Below are 19125 nucleotides of genomic sequence, written 5' to 3' on the forward strand. Positions count from 1 at the left end.
CTCAGACTCTCTACTTGTGCCACCAATGAGGTCACTACATCGATTTCATGGATACCATCCACCTTTTTCTTCTCCCTAGCATTCCATTGGTAACTATTTAACCCCATTTCCTCGATTAATTGATGAGCTTCATCGGGGGTTTTGCTACCTAAGGTAGCTCCTGCTAGCACATCCAAGAGTTTCCCTGTACTCAGGTTCAAACCATTGTAAAAGGTTTGAACAATCATCCACTCCAGGAATCCGTGTTGCGGACACTTTCTCAGGAGCTCATTGAACCTTTCCCATGTCTCAAATAGAGACTCCAATTCCAACTGAACAAAGGACGAGATCTGATTCCTAAGCTTTGCTGATTTTCCGGGAGGAAAATAACGGGCTAGAAAAGCTTCTACCAACTCCTCCCATGTAGTGATTGATGCTGTGGGTAATGAGTGTAGCCACTGCTTCGCTTTCCCCTTCAAGGAAAATGGGAAGGCTCTCAATTTGATGGCATCATCCGTAACACCATTTATCTTCAGCATGTCGCACACCTCGAGAAAGCTCTCTATATGACTATTTGGATCCTCATCAGCCAAACCGTTGATTTGTGCGAACTGATGCAGCATATGGATGAATGCCGGCTTTAGCTCGAAGTTCTAAGCTGTAATCGGAGGACACACAATACTCGATTACGTCCCTAACACTGAAGGTCTGGCATAGTCAGATAGTGTTCGCTGTTGTTCATTCTGTCCTGCCATCTTTTCAGATTTCTCTCCTTCCAAATAAGCTGAATTATGCTGTTCTTCCACAGGTTTTTTCCCTTTTCTTCTAAGTGTACATTCAAGCCGAGGATCTCCTTCAATCAATATTGATGGATTCCCTCGGGTCATAACCTGGAGCTGCACCAAAAATAAAGAAAAAGAAAATCAGAACGATGATAGAATAAGACGACGTGAAATAGAATGTGTGGTGAAATAGCTAAGAAAACAAAGTGCAAAGTATCTCTAAACGCCTACTCCCCGGAAATGGCGCCAAAAACTTAACAAGGTCCCATTGCGTATATCCCACAAGTACACGGGTTTGTCGAAGTAATAATCCCGGGTGAGCGGGGTCAAATCCACAAGGAGTAGGGAGTAAAAACAATTAATTTGATTCTTAGCCATGTAAAAAATCAATGATAAGAAGTGTGATAATGATTCAATTCTCAACAATAAAACAACAAGAAAGAGAGCAAAAGTAAAGAAGAGGGTTAGGCAATCGATAAAGATGGGGTACCCGGGTAATGCTCCACCTAGGATAATTGTTTCAAGTGCAAGAACCCTCTATTATGCTTCCTAATCAATGCAATGGTGAGTCATGGAAATCCTTAATTACATAGTCCCAAATCTAAGGTCAACTATGCCTAACTCTATATATGTCCCAGAGGAGAAATCGAACAATCTCAACACCTCGCACTCGCATAGAGTTGCAATGAGCTCAAGGGATTCTAAGTGATAAATTTCTTCCTTATAATAAACCTAACCCTTTGGTCCGGGTGGAAGGTCTTTAACCACAATTGAGCCCAACATACTAAGATCACCTCAACGCTTCACTCCGTTACACGTGCAACTAAGCCCAGTGGAAGTTCATCCCTTAGACCATTCACTCTATTATGGCCGCAAAAGAACTCGAGGAACGGATGTAGAATTTATCACGCCGGAGGGGAAAGGGGATGCTCCTGTACCTCTCGACTCACCCTCTCAATCCTCTCCAACCTAGCTTTGTCAAATGCTCGTGGTGTGTCACTCACTCACAAGGTTACCAACAAGAACTCTCAACCCTAGTGTCACTCTAGGGGAAATTTTCATACAATCAAACATTCAAGGTTGGAACTCACAATAAACATCAATTTATTGAAAGCTTAATAAAGAGGTTCAAAGAAACAAATACATCCTAGGGTTCACAATACCCGAGTACCCACTAGGGGTTTAGCTCTCCATGGAGCTAATTACAATCAAAGAAATAGAATGTAAAAGCAATGAATCCATAAAGAAACCCCCTAAATAGTTGTGTCGATGGTCTTATGGAGAGTCCTCTACTCATCGCAAGGGATCCTTTGTCCGGCCTAGGATACATCTCGCCAGATCGGTGCCGACGAAAGCTCTCCTAATAACCTTCTTCCAAACGATGCACAATGTCAGAGCCATAGAACCTCTCCAAAAACCTAGCCAATACCCCTCGAAACCCTAGCTGAAGCCCTCTCGCAAGTTGGGGAAAAGATGGAGAAAAGAATACCAAAATCAGGGTTGAATCGGCTTTAAATAGGGCTGCAATCAGGCAACTCCATGGGCGTGGATGCTCCACGTGCCTGTGCGGAATTTCCACACAGGCGTGGATAATTTCCACATCCCCGTGTGGATTCTCTGTTTCTCTGGTTTCTCGGTCGGCTGTGAACAGTGCTGCTATAGTACATACTACAATGTTGCTACATTGCTCTGCTACAGTATTTGACCTGAATAGCTTCCCAATTCCATACTTTCATCGGGGTAATGCAAACGGACACACGTTCACGTCGTGGATCACTTGCTTCTTCAATGGTGTACACATTGGTGGAACTCTTGTTCTATGTGCATAAGTCAGAATGTTCGAGTGTGACTGTCTCTGTACCCCTCCAAATGGATGTGCCAACTTGAATACGAGGAGGTTGGCACACATTCTAGCATCTCACATCGATCTATGTCTTCGCGTTTGAACCATAGCAAGATTTCCTCCAAAAATCGGTGCATTGTGATCCACATTGGCCTATTTCCTTCATACTCGGCCTCACAACCCTACCTACATAAAAAGTAACATAAAAAAACACATATTAGTGTAACAACCCGAGAAAAAGAAATGCTCAACATAAGGAAAGAATGCTTCACATTCATATCACACAAGCACTTATCGGAGTCCAGAAGTAACGACTAAAAAAATATCGGAATCACAAAATATTCAATAATCTTTAAAAACATTCAAAATGTAACATAATGAAATAAATATCAAAATGAACACAAAAATCAGAAATAATTCAAAAGGGATTAAATTTACTAAAATAATGAGCATATAAGTCCCCCAAACAACTAATGGCAGAACAAAACATCAGAACTCATTTATTTAAACTCGGTGACTCGAGTCAGATTTCAGAACTCATATGTTTACCCTCAGTGACCCAAGCCAGAATATCAGAAGCTGTTATTCTTCACCAATAGAATGGTGCGAAACTATAGTTTCTACGTCAGAAGTACGTGTTGATACGGTCAATTAATACAGGTCCATAAATGGTTTGCCTGAGAAAAATGACCCTAGTCTAGTTTAAAGTGACACGGCCATTTGGAGCCGAATTGCGAGTGAAATAGGGAGGAGAAAGCCTTCCCAATCTCTTCCTCGCACATATAGGTGGAGCCATCATGCTTGACCTTTCGTATGAGTATCTGATTTCGAGGACTATTGGCTACGTTCTGAAAAATCTGTTGCTTGCACATGCAGGTTTAAATCAAAGGCCACGGCTTTGATTTTTCACTAAAGAAGGGGACTTTAAATTAGGCCAGGTCCATAAATGGTTTGCATGAGAAAAATGACCCTAGTCTAGTTTAAAGCGATACGGTAATTTGGATCCGAATTGCGAGTGAAATTGGGAGGAGAAAGCCTTCCCAATCTCTTCCTCGCCCATATAGGTGGAGCCATCATGCTCGACCTTTCGTATGAGTATCCGATTTCGAGGATTGTTGGCTACGTTCTGAAAAATCTGTTGCTTGCAATCTGGTCTTTAAGCCAAGTTACCTGAGGCCTCTGTCTCTAGTAGGTTTCCTCCTGCTGGAGGATAGTCATCAGGGCTTGATTAAGGTCCAACTCCTATGACAATTGCTTTGGCTAGAGGTTACGGGATTTCTAATCTACATCTAAGGCTTCCAAGGACTGAAGAATATCAAGTTTATGCTTCCTGATGATGCCAAAGATGTTTTTAGACTAGAGTTTTAGCATCTTTTTTAGCTAGGAAAGTTTTTTGTAAATAATGAATGCCCCACACCCTTCTACATACAACTCATTGGATCATATCCGTGAAGCCGTCTGATGAAAACTAAACAAGTTTGAACTTGAAATGTGAAGGTTTGAAGGTGTGTTCTCCTGACTACGGTTGAATAGGAACATGGTCTCGGCTGAAGAGGGAAAAAATATTTAGTGGACTCTAGGGAAAAGGTAGAACTAGTCTTTAATTACTAGAGGTCTATCTAGTCAGACCATACTGGACTTTGTTGCCCATTTATCCATGTGAACAAGTGACCCTTAAGTGGAGGAATGATTAAATTCAAGTCCCCGAGGAGTTCCTAGATGTTTTGGATGTCATCCTAATTTGGGTTTCCAAAATATTTGTCCTGAGTCTAGAAAATCATGTTGAGCCCCGCAAAAATTACCCAGGGCAGGGGAAGGTAGTTGTTAGTTTTACTATCTCGAATTTTCTTCCATAAATCCACCTTCTGAGATCTAGAGTTTGGTTAATATACTGTGGTGCATAGCCAGCATCGTTGGTCATGCTGGTTAGTAAACTCAACAGTTAGACAGAGTGCTCCAAAATGAATTAGGGTGCCTTTGAACGTAGAATCATTCTCTTTGATGATCATTCCTTTGGTGGACCCCTGGGTGGGGGAAAAACAAATACAATCTAGCTTTAGTGCCACCAATTGAATACTAGATGGGACAAGTGACATCGGCAAGTTTTGATTCTTGAATACAACTGATGTCAACCTTATGCAGATCAAAAAAATCCATAACTAGATATCTCTTTGATGGACCTAGGCCTCTAACATTCCAAGATATGATATTTATTAGGCTGGGTTGTCTAGATAGGGCTACACAGAGAAGCCCAACTATACCATTGACTGGCTAGTACAAAGAGAATCAAGAGATCTAATATGCTTAAAACATGCTGATTTATGATTATCATGATTATCCAAATCAATACTACATGCCAAACAATATTGTTCAACCTGAATATCTGTCTAAGAAGAAATTAAAAGGGGGTGAGAAGGGGTACCTTTAGGGGAGACACTTGAGACTTCTTTCTTCCTAGCTGATCATGGAGGCTGGGCCATGAAACCTGCATCCTCGTTCCACTGTGACGAAGGGCTTCTTTTGTTGGTTACTATTGTGGTTTGAGTGAGGTGTAGTCAATGGTGGGGATCTGTGTGAACTACCCCTAGGACCAAGCCAGAAACCCTAACAACTAGCTCAAGATCAGACTTTTCAATCTACGAAGAGGAATGGGTGGGGTTAGTGGCTCTCTAGCCAGTACCCACCAGGTACTCCTTAGGCTACCCGTCATCTGGTGGCTTATATGTGGAAGGTCCCTGCAGCTCTACCTCCACCTAATCCTCATTAACATCCTCATTAACAGTCAGCCAAAAATCAGAATTCTAGAGAATCCACACGGGCATGCGTAAATTTGACAAGCTTGTGTGGAAATTCCACATGGGTGTGTGGAAAATCCACAGGGCCGTGTGGATGCCCGATTCTAGCCTGTTTAAAGCCGCGATTCAGCCCGATTTAGCATCCTTTCTCCTATTTTTTCTCCAACTTTTGAGAGGCCGCCGGCTCGGATTTAGAGAGGCTTTGGGAAGGCTTTTGGAGTGGTTCTATGGCCTCAACACCGGTGTTTCTCTTGGAATATATTTATTGGGGGAGCTTTCATCAGCAATGATCCAGTGAGGTGGCCCTAGGCTTGACAAGGGGACCTTTGGAGAGGACAAGGCCACTCCATAAGATTGTCAACATGAATACCAATGGGGTTTACTATAGATTGCATACTTTTACTTTTGATTTCATTATTGATTATGTCTTACTCTATGGAGTGCTAAAACCGCTAGTGGGTACTTGGATTTGTGAACCCTAGGATGTATTTGTTTCATTAACCTTTTATTATGCTTTTCTTAATTGATGGCTTTAATTGAGTTCCAATCTTGAATTCTTGTTGAATAATTTCTCCCTTAGAGTGACAATAGGGTTGAGAGTCTACATTGGTAATCCTTGTGAGTGAGTGACACACCATGAGAGTTAGATAAATCAAGATTGGAGAGGGTCGAGAGGGTGAGCCGAGAGGTAGCGGAGCGTCCCCGTTCCCCTCCGGTGTGATTTATCCTACCTCCACGCTCCAAGAGTTCTTTGCGGTCACAATAGAGTGAAAGGTTAAGTAATGAACTCTGCTTGGGCTTAGTTGCGCTAGAGATAGAGTGAAGCGTTGCAGTGACTTCAACACCTAGGGCTTAATTTTGACTAGGGGTTTTCGCATTGACCAAACGGTTAGATCTACATATAGGAATAGAGTTTATAACTTGGAAATCCTTATAGCTTCTTGCAACTTTACACAGTGTGAGGTGTTGAGACTGGTTGATTTTTCCACTTAGGTTTGGGACCATGTATTTAAGGATGTCCACGCCTCATTAAGCATTAGTTAGGAAGCATAAGTTTTAGCACTTGAAGCAATAATCCTAGGAGGAACAATATCTGAGTACCCCACTTTTATCGATTGCCTTTCCTCTTATTAATTTGCGCCTCTCCTTCTTATTTTCTTTAGTTTGTTTGTATCGATCTTTATCCACACAATCATTGTTTCATTTCCACATAGTTAAGTAGCAATCTTGGTGTTTCGATTCTTTATTCCCTGTGGATACAATACACCACTCACCTGGGATTTATTTCTTTAACAAACCCGTGCACTTGCGGGTCACACGCAAGGGGTGTGTCAATCACTTGGAATCACTAGAGCTTCTTGTAACTGTACTCAGTGTGAGGTGTTGAGATTGAGCGATTTCTCCGCCGGGCCATAGTGTAGTGTTAGTCACGATTGACCTTAGGTTTGGGACCGTGTATTTTAGGATATCTACGACTCATTAAGCATTAGTTAGGAGACATAATAGTTGGTCTTGCACTTGAGTCAATAACCTTAGGGGTAGCAATGTCCTAGTGCCCCACTTTCTATCGGTTATCTTTCCTCTCATTTTATCGTGCCTCTATTTCTTATTTTCTTTAGTCTTGCTCACATTGATTTTATACACACTATTATTGTTTCATCTTCACTTAGTTAAGTAGCAATCATTTTGTTTCTATTCACTATTCCCTATAGATATGATAACCCACTCACCTGGGATTTATTACTTTGACAAACCCATGCACTTGTGGGTCGCACACAAGGGCATTATCAGGGTATAAATATAGATTTCTAGGGCAGAATTCTTTAACTTTTGGAGAGGACTTGTTTGGAGACTTCTTGAGAGACCTTGAGTGACCTTTGGGAGTAGAAGAAGGGCAAGGAGACGAGGGGATCATTGAAGGGTGATGTAAAGGGCTCTCAAGGTTGGAATACATCATCATTTAAAGGGGAGATTAACAACCATTTGAAGGAAGGAGACCCACATCTTGAGGAAGCGTCATTCGTATTCCTTTGGCGGGGGAAGTGTTATTCGACCAATTTTCCACCTCCGCCTTCACCGTTTCATCTAGGGAGTGTCACTTTTGAGTTTGATTTATATTTTCCTTAACTTTGCTGATTGTTGTGGTGTAGTGGCATACCAGACCCCCAAGGCCACCGGATGTTGGCAAACCTTTTAGGGTTGGTCATGTATTTTGGATGATTGCTTGTTAATTCAATGCTCTAGTTGATTTCAGATAAAATCCATTTATTTCATGCTAAGAGCTACTCTAAGGAGAAATCCATAGTTCTTTTATGAGTTATACATGTAGATGTTATACAAGTATTTTACCTAATCCCATACTTGTATCAACACACCGTGAAATTGGGTGTTGGTATTCTAGAGGTGAACTAAAGTTGAGTTTATCTCTATTTTGGGATTTCATTGTGCTCAATGCAATCATAGGAATGTACATTTGGAAGAAATTCCTTCAACATTTGTATGGGATTAGGGTTCAACCTCCGAGAAATTGGGGTTGTTCTAATCTAGAAATCCCTCGGTCCAAATTAACCTTGCATCTTTTGTTTTTAATCCATGTATCATGATGACTCATCAAGGGGATCCACAGCCATGGGACTTTGAACTTCATTGTTATTCTTGCTTGCTTATTGCTTGTTCTCTCTAATTTATTGGTAATAATGTATTTAGTTTTCAATGTATCTAGTAGAGTAAATTCCATTTCTTAAGATGCTAGGCTAGATAATAAGACGAGAAGTAGTAATAGGAGATCCTTAGCCCTGTCGAATACGATCCTTGTGTCTTCACACGAGGTATTACTTTTTGATCCTGTACACTTGTGATGATTTAGTCAATACCGTTCTAAGAGTTTTATTTGTGGAACTTCTTCCTATCTTTTCCCTATCTTCTGGGGAGTTGGCAGCTAGGTTTTAGAGAGGCTTTTACTTCATTTTTTGAGCGGTTCTATGGCCTTCAACATTTAGTTCCATTGGAAAAAAGGTATTGGCAGAGCTTTCGTCAGTATCAATTCGGTGACTTGTGTCATAGGCTTGACATGGGAATTTTCGCAGAAGATGAGGCAGCTCCACAAGACCATCGATATGGACCACAAGGTAGTTTTCTCAATGGATTGCTTGCACTTATCCTTTATTCCATATTTGTTTTGTATTACTCCATGGAGACTGATAAACCCATAAATGTATATATTTTCTATGTATTTATGTGCATGCTTCACGTATTTATGTGATGAATCGATGCATGTTTTTTGTCTAAATTGTTTCCTTTCGTGTTACAGGTGCAATTTAAGCCTAGGGGAGCTCTACAATGGGATTTGAGAAGAAATTGGCACAAAATACACTATTTTAGAGCACTAGTATTGTACTAGTACTACAACAGACTGTACTATGAAGAAATAAAGAAAATGGGAACATAGATGGCCCCATTCAGTCTTGTAGCTATAGTGCTGGTATGATGACCATGAGGCCACCTGTAAGTCATCCCGAGATCACATTTAAAAGGAGGGCTAGGGTATTTTGGATGGTGTCTTTGGCCACCCATGTTTCACCATTATCATCTAGAGCTTAAAGGCAACTGGAGAAGGCAAATCTGTGGGGCAAATCGAAAGGAGAAGAAGCTTTCACTCAAGGAAGAAGATCTAGGAGCTTGCCGGCATGGATCTGACAAGTTCTCATCACCACCTTCTAGTCTTCATCTTAGGGGAGTTTGTTTTGAGCTTTGCTTTATATCTCTTGTCTTCTACACTTAATCCTTTGTTAATGATGAACGAGACTTCTAAGGTCACTGGACATCCGGTGAACCTTAGGATGAACTTGCTTGTATAGATGCTTTGATTTACATTTATGGCATTTGTGTGGTTTGTGATCCTTGCTTGGTTTCCTTTGATGTGTTGCTTTGTATGAGAACTCTCGGATTCAACTTCTAGGTTGTACTTGGTGCGTGACCATCACCCTTATACTTGAAACACCAAGTTTGGAAGGGATACATGTATGAATACGCCGTGACCATCAGGTGTATCATACCCCTTCAGCTATTAGGGCTGGACGTAGGTTGCGTATTGGCCCTAATTAGAGATTTCCCTGTGTGGATTGTAATCGTAGGAGGATTTGGCCGGAAGAGATTCTGAGCCAATACTTATACTGGATTAGGGGTTATCAATGTGACCATCGGGGTAACCTATTTTTCGATGTCTCTTGGTCCAACAACCATTGCCTTTGTAATTCTGGCATCTGCTTAGCTTTAGTAGCCATGTGGTGATCCTTGAGTTGGGACCTTGCACTTTCATTACTAATTGCTTCCTCGACATGCTTATGTGGTGAGCCGTACTCCATGTGTTTATAGTTTTCTCTTTGCTATTTTCCTTACCTTGTTTTAATCATATAATCGGTAGAGTAGATAGTGCCAACTAGGGGAAATTAATAGCAACTCTTGGGAAACTAGAGAATGCGAACACTGTGTCACACACAGGGTATTAGTTAACGACCCATGCGCTTGCGGATCACACGTATTAGAGAGCGAAACCCCTAGTGGGTGCTTGGACTTGTAAACCATAGGATGATTTTGTTTCATTGACTCTTATTATATTTCTTTATTTGATGTTTTAATTGAGTTCCAATCATGAATGTTCATTAAATTAATTTTTAGCATAGAGTGACACTAGGTTTGAGAATGTATCTTTGTAATCCTTGTGGATGAGTGACACACCATAAAGGTTAGACAAAGCAAGGTTGGAGAGGGTCAAGAGGGTGAGTCCAGAGGTATCAGAATGTCCTTTTTCCACTCTGATGTGATTTATCCTACCTCCATGTTGCAAGAGTTCTTTGCGGACACGACAGAGTGAAGTTAACACGACTGAATATGCATGTAAACCATAAGTGCACGGAGTGTCAAAGTAATAAATCCGAGGTGAGTGAGTATCGTATCCACATGGAATAGTGAATAGAAACACAATGATTGCTATCTAACTATGATTAGAATGAATTGATGGTATGGTGAATGAGATTGATATAAAAAGAGATAAAAGAAATAAGAACAAGGGGGACAATAAAATTGAGAGGAAAGGCAATCGATAGAAGTGGGGTACTTGGACAATGCTCCCCCTAGGGTTAATATTTCAAGTGCAAGACCACCTATCATGCTTCCTAACTGATGCTTAATGAGTCGTGGAAATCCTAAAACACACGGTCCCAAACCAAAGGTCAACCTTGATTAGCTCTACACTATATTTTCGGTGGAGAAATCGCTCAGTCTCAACACCTCACACTATGCAAAGTTGCATGGAGATCTAGGGATTTCAAGTCATAAACACTATTCTAATGTGTAGATCTAACCCTTTGGTCCAGGCGAAAGACTCTTAGTCACAATTAAGCACCACATACTAAAGTCACTTCAGCGCTTCACTCTGTTGCTCGCGTAACTAAGCCCCAGCGGAGTTCATTCCTTAGCCCTTTACTCTACTATGACAACAAAGAACTCTTGGAACGTGGAGGTAGGATAAATCACATCGGAAGGGAAAGGGGACGCTCCACTACCTCTCGACTCACCCTCTCTACCCTCTCCAACCTTGTTTTGTCTAACCCTCATGGTATGCCACTCATCCACAAAGGTTACCAAGATGGACTCTCAACCCTAGTGTGACTTTAAGGGAGAAATTATTCAACAAGCATTCAAGATTGGGACTCAATTAAAATAGCAATTAAGGAAAGCATAATAAAAGGTCAAGGAAACAATAACATCCTAGGGCTTACAAAATCCAAGTACACATTAGGGGGTTTAGCTCTCCATGGAGCAAGATATAATCAATAATGAAATTAAAAGTAAAGATAAGCAATCCATAGGAAAACCCTCTCAGTATTCGTGTCGATGGTCTTGTGGAGTGGCCTCGTCCTTGACACGTCCGTATATGCGTGTAAACCGCAAGTGCACGGCTGTCGAAGTAATAATCCCAGATGAGTGGGTATCGTATCCACAGAGAGTAGGGAATAAAGACACCTGAGTTGTTTCTTAACTAATGTGGAAGATAAATAGTGATAAGTGTGACAAAATATGATATAATGAAAATAAAAACAACAAGATAGAAGGCACAAGTAAAGGAGAAGGTAAGCCAATCGATAAAGATGGGGTACCCGGATATTGATCCTCCTAGGACAATCGTTTCAAGTTGAAGAACCCTTTATTATACTTCCTATTTGATGTAACAATGAGTCATGGAAATCTTTAATTACATGATCCCAAATCTAAGTTCAACCATGCCTAACTCTATACATGTCCCGGAGGAAAGATTGAATAACCTCTCAACCTCGCACTCGCATAGAATTGCAATGAGCTCTATTGATTCCAAGTGATAAACCCTATTCCTATATATAGACCTAATCTTTTGGTCCAGGTGAAAGATCCCTAGCCATAATTAAGCCCTATATGCTAAAATCACTTTAATGCTTCACTCCGTTGCACTCGCAACTAAGCCCAAGCGGGTCATCCATTAGCCCATTCACTCTATTATGACCGTGAAGAACTCTTGGAATGGGAGGTAGGGTAGATCACAATGGAGGGGAAAGGGGATGCTTCCCTACCTCTCGACTCACCCTCTCAACCTTCTCAAATCTAGCTTTGTCTAACTCTCATGGTGTGTCACTCACTCACAAGAGTTGCCAAGAAGAACTCTCAACCCTAGTGTCACTCTAAGGGAGCATTCATAAAATCAAGTCTCCAAGATTGGAACTCACAATAAATATCAATTAATTGAAAGCATAATAAAGAGGTTCAATAAAACGAATACATCCTAAGGTCCACAAATACCCAAGTACCCACTAGGGATTTAGCTCTCCATGGAGCTAGATACAATAAATGAAATCGAATGTAAAAACAAAACATCCATAGAAAACCCCCTCGTTAGTCATGGTGATGGTCTTACGGAGAGTCCTCTACTCTTCGCAAGGGTCCCTTTGTCCGGCTTAGGATACACCTCGGCGGCTTGGTGACGATGAAAGCTCTCTGATAAATGTCTAAATGTACGTATTTTGTACATACCGATTCGCATGTTTATTGTATTTTATTGAGAACTTGATGCCTTTTTTATGGTTTAATCATTTTATTTCATGTTTCAGGCACAAAAGAAGCCTAGGTGAGCTCAACGACGGAATGCAAGAAGAAATCGACATCAAAAATGTCATTTTTGGACCCCGGGCACTGTACATGAACTATAGTAGCCCGGAACATGAAAATTTCAGAAAAAGTCTAAGTCTGGATTTCCTTACAGGCAATATTATGACCATCCTTGCGGGCAGTATTATGAGGGTGAGGCCACCCACAGGGAAGCCCGAGTTCATCCCTTTATAAGCATTGTTAGGGTTTCTTTTGAAGGGAGGAGGCCTTCTTATTGGAGCTCACCACCACCACACCAAATCAGAGCTAGAAGTAAGGTTTTGAGGGCATTTCCACAGAGGATTCAACGAGGAGAGCGCAATTTTGGGCGAGATCTACTCCTAGGGCTTGTGTAGAGGAGGTTGAAGCCACCTCTTGTGTGGCATCTTTGGAAGCTTCTCCGGCCTTCATTCTTCGAGGGAGTGTTTCTTATGTTTTGTTTGGTTGTTTGCATGGATTTCTTGTTGTATTTGATGACTATGAACATCTAAACCCCAAGGTCACCGGATGTAGGTGAACCTTGGGGGTGAACTTGTGCTTGTATGGATGCTTGGTTCTTTCTATTATATTTTGGCTTGTTTGTGATCCTTGCTTGGTGTAATTGAATGCTTTGGTATGCATGAGAACTCAGTGTATCAATTCTTAGGTAATGCTAGGTTGTCATGACCATTGCCCTAGTGTTAGACTCACCAAGCTTGGAAGGGAAACATGTATAAATATGCCGTGACCATCGGGTATTTATACCCCTCCAATTCTAGGGTTAAGTATTATCTTCTATTCTAACCCTAACTTGAGAAAACCACCTTTCCCATTGCAATCGTAGGAGGATTTGGATTTGGGCGGAAGAGATTCCGTATCCAATACTCATACCGGATTAGAGGGTCAATTGCCGTGACCATCGGGTTGACCTAATCTAGGGTTTTCTCGGTCCAACTAGCCATTTGCATGTTAGTTTTGACATCCTACACACTTTTGTAGCCCCTGAGAGGTTCCTCATCCGTGACCGCTTTCTTCCCTTGATTATCCCCCATATCTTCTCTTCATTGTTAGCATTTTATTTTGCATTTTACTTGTTTATTTGTTTTATCACTATCACATTCAAACTTGGAGGTTAAATAACATAGCGAAGAGGAAGAAAGAGTAGCTTCTCGGGCCCTTGGGAATACGACCCCCTCATGCTCGCACGAGGGGTATTACTTTGCGATCCCGTACACTTGCAGGGAAGCGATCATTCTCCCACTAACCTTCTTCCAAATGGCGTGCGATGTCGGAGCCGTAGAACCTCTCCAAAGCCTTAGCCAATACTTCTCAAACCCTAGCCACGGCCCTCTCTCAAGTTGGGGAAAAGATGGAGAAAAGAATGCTAAAATCGGGGCTGAAATCAGCTTTTAAGGGGCTGGAATCAGAATTTAACACGCCCATGTGAGCGCCCCTGTGGATTTTTCACACTGTCGTGTGGATTCTCTGTTTTCCTGTTTTCTCAGGCGGTTGTGAACAGTGCTGGTACAACATTCTTGCTACAGTTTTGCTACAATACCCTGCTACAGTACCGTCCCAAAATACTCCTGAATCTATGCTCTCATCGAGGTAACGTAAATGGGCACACGTTTACGTCGTGGATCGCTTTGCTTCTTCAATAGTGGACATGTTGGTGGAGATCTTGTTCTATATGCACAAGTCAGAATGCTTGAATGTGATTGCCCTTGTGCCCCTCCAAATAATTGTGTTAACTCGAATACGAGGAGGTTGGCACGCATTCCCGCATCTCGAACCCGACCTATGCCTTCGTGTTTTAACCTTAGCAAGATTTCCTCGAAAATCGGTGCATTGTAATCCACATTGGCTTCTTTATCTCATATTCGGCCTCACAACTCTACTTGCACGAAAGTAACATAAATACACACATATTAGCGTTAAAACCCAAGAAAAGTAATGCTCAACATAAGGAAAGAACACTTCCTATTTTTATCGCACAAGCACTTATCAAACTCTCCCACACTTAAGCTTGTCCTCAAGCAAAAATTAAAACATTAAAGCATTGATGTAGGAAATATTAGAAGTGCTTGGCCTTAGGTTCACCAAACAATACAAAGAGTGCATTCTACAAGTACGTGAAATTTCAACACTAAATACGAAAAATCAATGCTCTAGCTAAAAACTTGAATAAAAAAAGGTGACAAACCCAAAGTATACTCCTCAAGTTCTACATACAAGGCACTTATTTATCTACAAAAGGTGATAAAAATTCAAAAAGGGTAGTAGCCCTTTCCAAAGTGGCCGCTAAGGTGGCTTTCACACTTTCGAGGTGGTAGCTCTTTCTACCGGGATGGTAGCTTTCACACATCCCATGAGATAGCCCTTTCTCTCATTAGGGCATAACTAGTATCCGACTTATGAGAGTAGCTTCATACATCATAGGTTGTAGCTCTTTCCACCCAACAAGCACAACTAAACAACAAAACTATTTTGTTCTTTCTTTTTATTTTTCCATTTTCTTAGAATTAACACAAAAACACAACTATAACTAGTCCATTATACATCAAACATGAGTTACCAAAAGAGTTCAAAGAGTTAGTAGTGCGACAAGTGTCAATCTGTCAAAAATTCCTAGAAATTCAAGCAAAAACTAGAGCATGAAAACATTCAATGTTAAAAATTCTCCTAAACTCTAGAATACAATCAGTGCAACTAAGGTGAACCGCCATTGGCTATGTGAGCATGTATATCAATCAAAACAACTATAAAAGAGATGCGTGTACTACGAAACTCTCCCCCCCCACACACACTTAAGTTGTACATTGTCCTCAATGTACACATGCAAGCTCATTCATAATGTAAATCAATTAGATCCAGATGTGGGAGAAGCAATCAAAACAATACTCCCCTGACTCCTAGTGTTGCATTTGATGGAGATAAGTCCTTGAGAGTGTTGTTCCAATGGGTTGTGAAGCTCACACGGCCAAGTGACGAAACACCTTGGCCGGGCCCATGACAAAGTATCAATTCCGAAGATGACAAGACCATCTGCACGCATACATGAGGCGGTTCAGTAAATCTCAATAAAAACAAAAATAACTCAACTATATAAAAGATAAGGCAATGAATACAACTTGAGATATAAAATAAACTCAGAAGAAAAGTCCTTTCTAAGTATACAAGTCCAAAATAAAATGCGGAAGTAAAAGATGAGGAAAAAAAAATAAAGTGTCCATGTTGTCCTCTGGCTTTATTGCTGGTGATGAAGTACATGGTGGGTCATCTGTTGCCAGAATAGGGGATGGAGGTACCAGCGAAATTGAGGGGGCCTGAGGAGTCCTTGGCTGCAGGACAAATGATGAGCCGACATCTCGCTCTAAGATCTGTTGTAATGTGTCGAAACGTGCCATGAACTCCATATACTGTGCGGCCTGCGCAGCCCTAATATAGGCAATCTCTACTCGGGCCTCTGCTACCTCTGTCTGTATCACCCCCACAGTGCTCTCGAGCCTCTCAAAGTGATCCTGGGCTCGAGATGGTGAAAACATGCACACGGGGGTGGGTCCTTTGTCACCGGAGGTGCCTCGGTCTCCATAGGTACTGACTGAGGCTTAGGGGCAGGCTAGGAAGCCTCGGCATCATCTCCCTCCTCCTTGGCTATCTCTAGGATAGGTAGAACTAGAGCATAAACCCCTGTCTAAACCCTACGGACCATGCCCATCATTCTCATCATCTCCAGGGTCAGGGGCGCAGGTATACTCGTTTTCTCGGTCTTGCGAATCGCGCCCTAGAGACTGATAAGTGCTTGTGCGGTATGAATGCAAAGCGTTCATTCCTTATGTTGAGAATTACTTTTCTCGGGTTTTTACACTAATATGTGTGTTTTTATGTTACTTTTATGCAGGTAGGGTTGTGAGGCCGAGTATGAAGGAAAGAAGCCATTGTGGATCACAATGCACAGATTTTGGAGGAAATCTTGCTATGGTTCAAACGCAAAGACATAGGTCGGATGTGAGATGCTAGAGTGTGTGCCAACCTCCTTATATTCGAGTTTGGCACATCCATTTGGAGGGGCACAAAGGCAGTCACACTCGAGCATTCTGACTTATGCACATAGAACAAGAGCTCCACCAACTTGCTTATCATTGAAGAAGCAAGTGATCCATGATGTGAACGTGTGCCCGTTTGTGTTACTCTGATGAAAGTATGGATTCGGGAAGCTATTCAGGTCAGATACTGTAGCGACACGGTAGCAATATACTGTAGCAGCAATGTTCACAGCCGCCCGAGAAAACAGAGTTCAGAGAATCGACATGGGCGTGTGGAAATTATCCATACCCGTGTGGAAATTCCGCACGGGCGCGTGAAGCATCCACACCCGTGTAGTCACCCGATTCTAGCCCTATTTGTAGCCGAATCAACCCTGATTTTAGTATTCTTTTCTCCATCTTTTCCCCAACTTGAGAGAGGGCTTCGGCTAGGGTTTTGAGGGGTATTGCCTAGGGTTTTGTAGAGGTTCTACAGCTCTGACATCGTCATTCCTTAAGAAGAAGGTTGGTAGGGGAGCTTCCATCGAGGTGTATCCTATACCAGATGAGGGAATCCTTGGACGACGAGTAGAGGACTCTCTACAAGACCATCGAGGGGTTTTTTCTATGGATTCATTGCTTTTACATTCTATTTCTTTGATTGTATTTAGCTCCATGGAGAGCTAAACCCCTAGTGGGTACTTGGGTATTTGTGAACCCTACGATGTATTTGTTTCATTGAATCTCTTTATTATGCTTTCAATTAATTGATGTTTATTGTGAGTTCCAACCTTGAACACTTGATTGTATGAACATTTCCCTTAGAGTGACACTTGGGTTAAGAGTTCTCGTTGGTAACCTTGTGAGTGAGTGACACACCATGAGCGTTAGACAAAGTTAGGTTGGAGAGGGTTGAGATGGTGAGTCGAGAGGTACAGGAGCATCCCTTTTCTCCTCCAACATGATAGATTCTACCTCCGTTCCTCGAGTTCTTTGCGGTCACAATAGAGTGAATGGTCTAAGGGATGAACTTCGGCTGGGGCCTAGTTGTGCGTGCAACGGAGTGAAGTGTTGAGGTGATCTTAGTATCTACGGCTTAATCATGGTTAGGGACCTTCCACCTGGACCAAAGGGTTAGGTCTATAATTAGGAAGAGATTTATCACTTGGAATCCGTAGAGCTCATTGCAACTCTATGCGAGTGTGAGGTTGAGAGGTTATCTAATCTCTCCTCCGGGACATGTATATAGTTAGGCATAGTTGACCTTAGATTTGGGACTATGTAATGAAGGATTTCCACGACTCACTATTGCATTGATTAGGAAGCATAATAGAGGGTTCTTGCACTTGAAGGGATCGTCCTAGGTGGAGCATTATCCGAGTACCCCATCTTTATCGATTGCCTTACCTTCTCCTTTACTCGTGCTTTCTTACTTGTTGCTTTTACTTTTGAGAATTGAATCATTGTCACAATTATCATCATTGATCTTTCACATAGCTAAGAATCAAATTAAGTATTTTTATTCCCTATTCCCTGTGGATTTGATACCCGCTCATCCGAGATTATTACTTTGACGAACCTTTGCACTTGCGGGATATACGCAAGGGGACCTTATCAAGTATTTTTGGCGCCGTTGCCGGGGAATAGGTGTTTAGAGATACTTTGCACTTTGTTTTCTTAGCTATTTCACCATACATTCTATTTCCTATCTTCCTTTTCTATCATCCACATGTTGCAGCAATCCGCACAATTCAATGGTTTAGCCGATGAGAATCCAAACAGTCACAGAGGGCTTTCTCGAGGTGTGTGATATGCTGAAGATAAATAGGGTGACAGATGATGCCATCAAATTGAGAGCCTTTCCATTTTCCCTAAAGGGGAGAACAAAGCTGTGGCTACACTCGTTACATAGCGCGTCAATCACCATGTGGAAAGGAGATGGTGGAAGCTTTTCTAGCTCGTTATTTCTCTCCTGGAAAATCAGCAAAGCTTAGGAACGAGATCTCATCCTTTGTTTAGTTGGAATTGGAGTCTCTATTCGAGACATGGGAATGGTTTAAGGAGCTCCTGAGAAAGTGCCCGCAACACGGATTCTCGGAGTGGATGATTGCTCAAACCTTTTACAATGGTTTAAACCCGAGTACAAGGCAACTCTTGGATGCGGCAGCAGGAGGTACCTTAGGTAGCAAGACCCCCGATGAGGCCCGTCTGTTGATTGAAGAAATGGGGTTAAATAGCTACCAATGGAATGCTAGGGAGAAGAAAAAGGTGGCCGGTCACCATGAGATAGATGCGGTAACTTCATTGGCGGCCCAAGTGGAGAATCTGAGTAAGAAGTTAGATCTTCTAACTTCAAATAGAGTGGCGCCCGTGACTAATTGCACCGAGTGTGGTGGAGGACATGCTCCCTCTGATTGGCCGATCTCTATTGGTGATGTTTCTTCGGTGGAGAATGTTGATTTTGTAGGTAATGGCATGAGACCTCAAGGAAACCCATATAGCAATACCTACAATCCGGGTTGGAAGAATCATCCCAATTTCTCATG

At 41.9% G+C, this 19125-nt stretch overlaps 2 non-coding genes across 2 annotated transcripts; one reads left to right on the plus strand and one right to left on the minus strand.

Moving 5' to 3' along the window:
* Positions 1–237: 237 nt before the first annotated feature.
* Positions 238–344, plus strand: LOC120269638. Its single transcript, XR_005539283.1, has one exon. It is a non-coding gene; the product is annotated as a small nucleolar RNA R71 (small nucleolar RNA).
* Positions 345–18565: 18221 nt separating this feature from the next.
* Positions 18566–18672, minus strand: LOC120269688. The gene has a single exon (XR_005539330.1). It is a non-coding gene; the product is annotated as a small nucleolar RNA R71 (small nucleolar RNA).
* Between the last annotated feature and the right edge of the window lie 453 nt (positions 18673–19125).

The sequence above is a fragment of the Dioscorea cayenensis genome, chromosome 9 (genome assembly GCF_009730915.1).
Source record: "Dioscorea cayenensis subsp. rotundata cultivar TDr96_F1 chromosome 9, TDr96_F1_v2_PseudoChromosome.rev07_lg8_w22 25.fasta, whole genome shotgun sequence".
NCBI classification, from domain to species: Eukaryota; Viridiplantae; Streptophyta; class Magnoliopsida; order Dioscoreales; family Dioscoreaceae; genus Dioscorea; species Dioscorea cayenensis.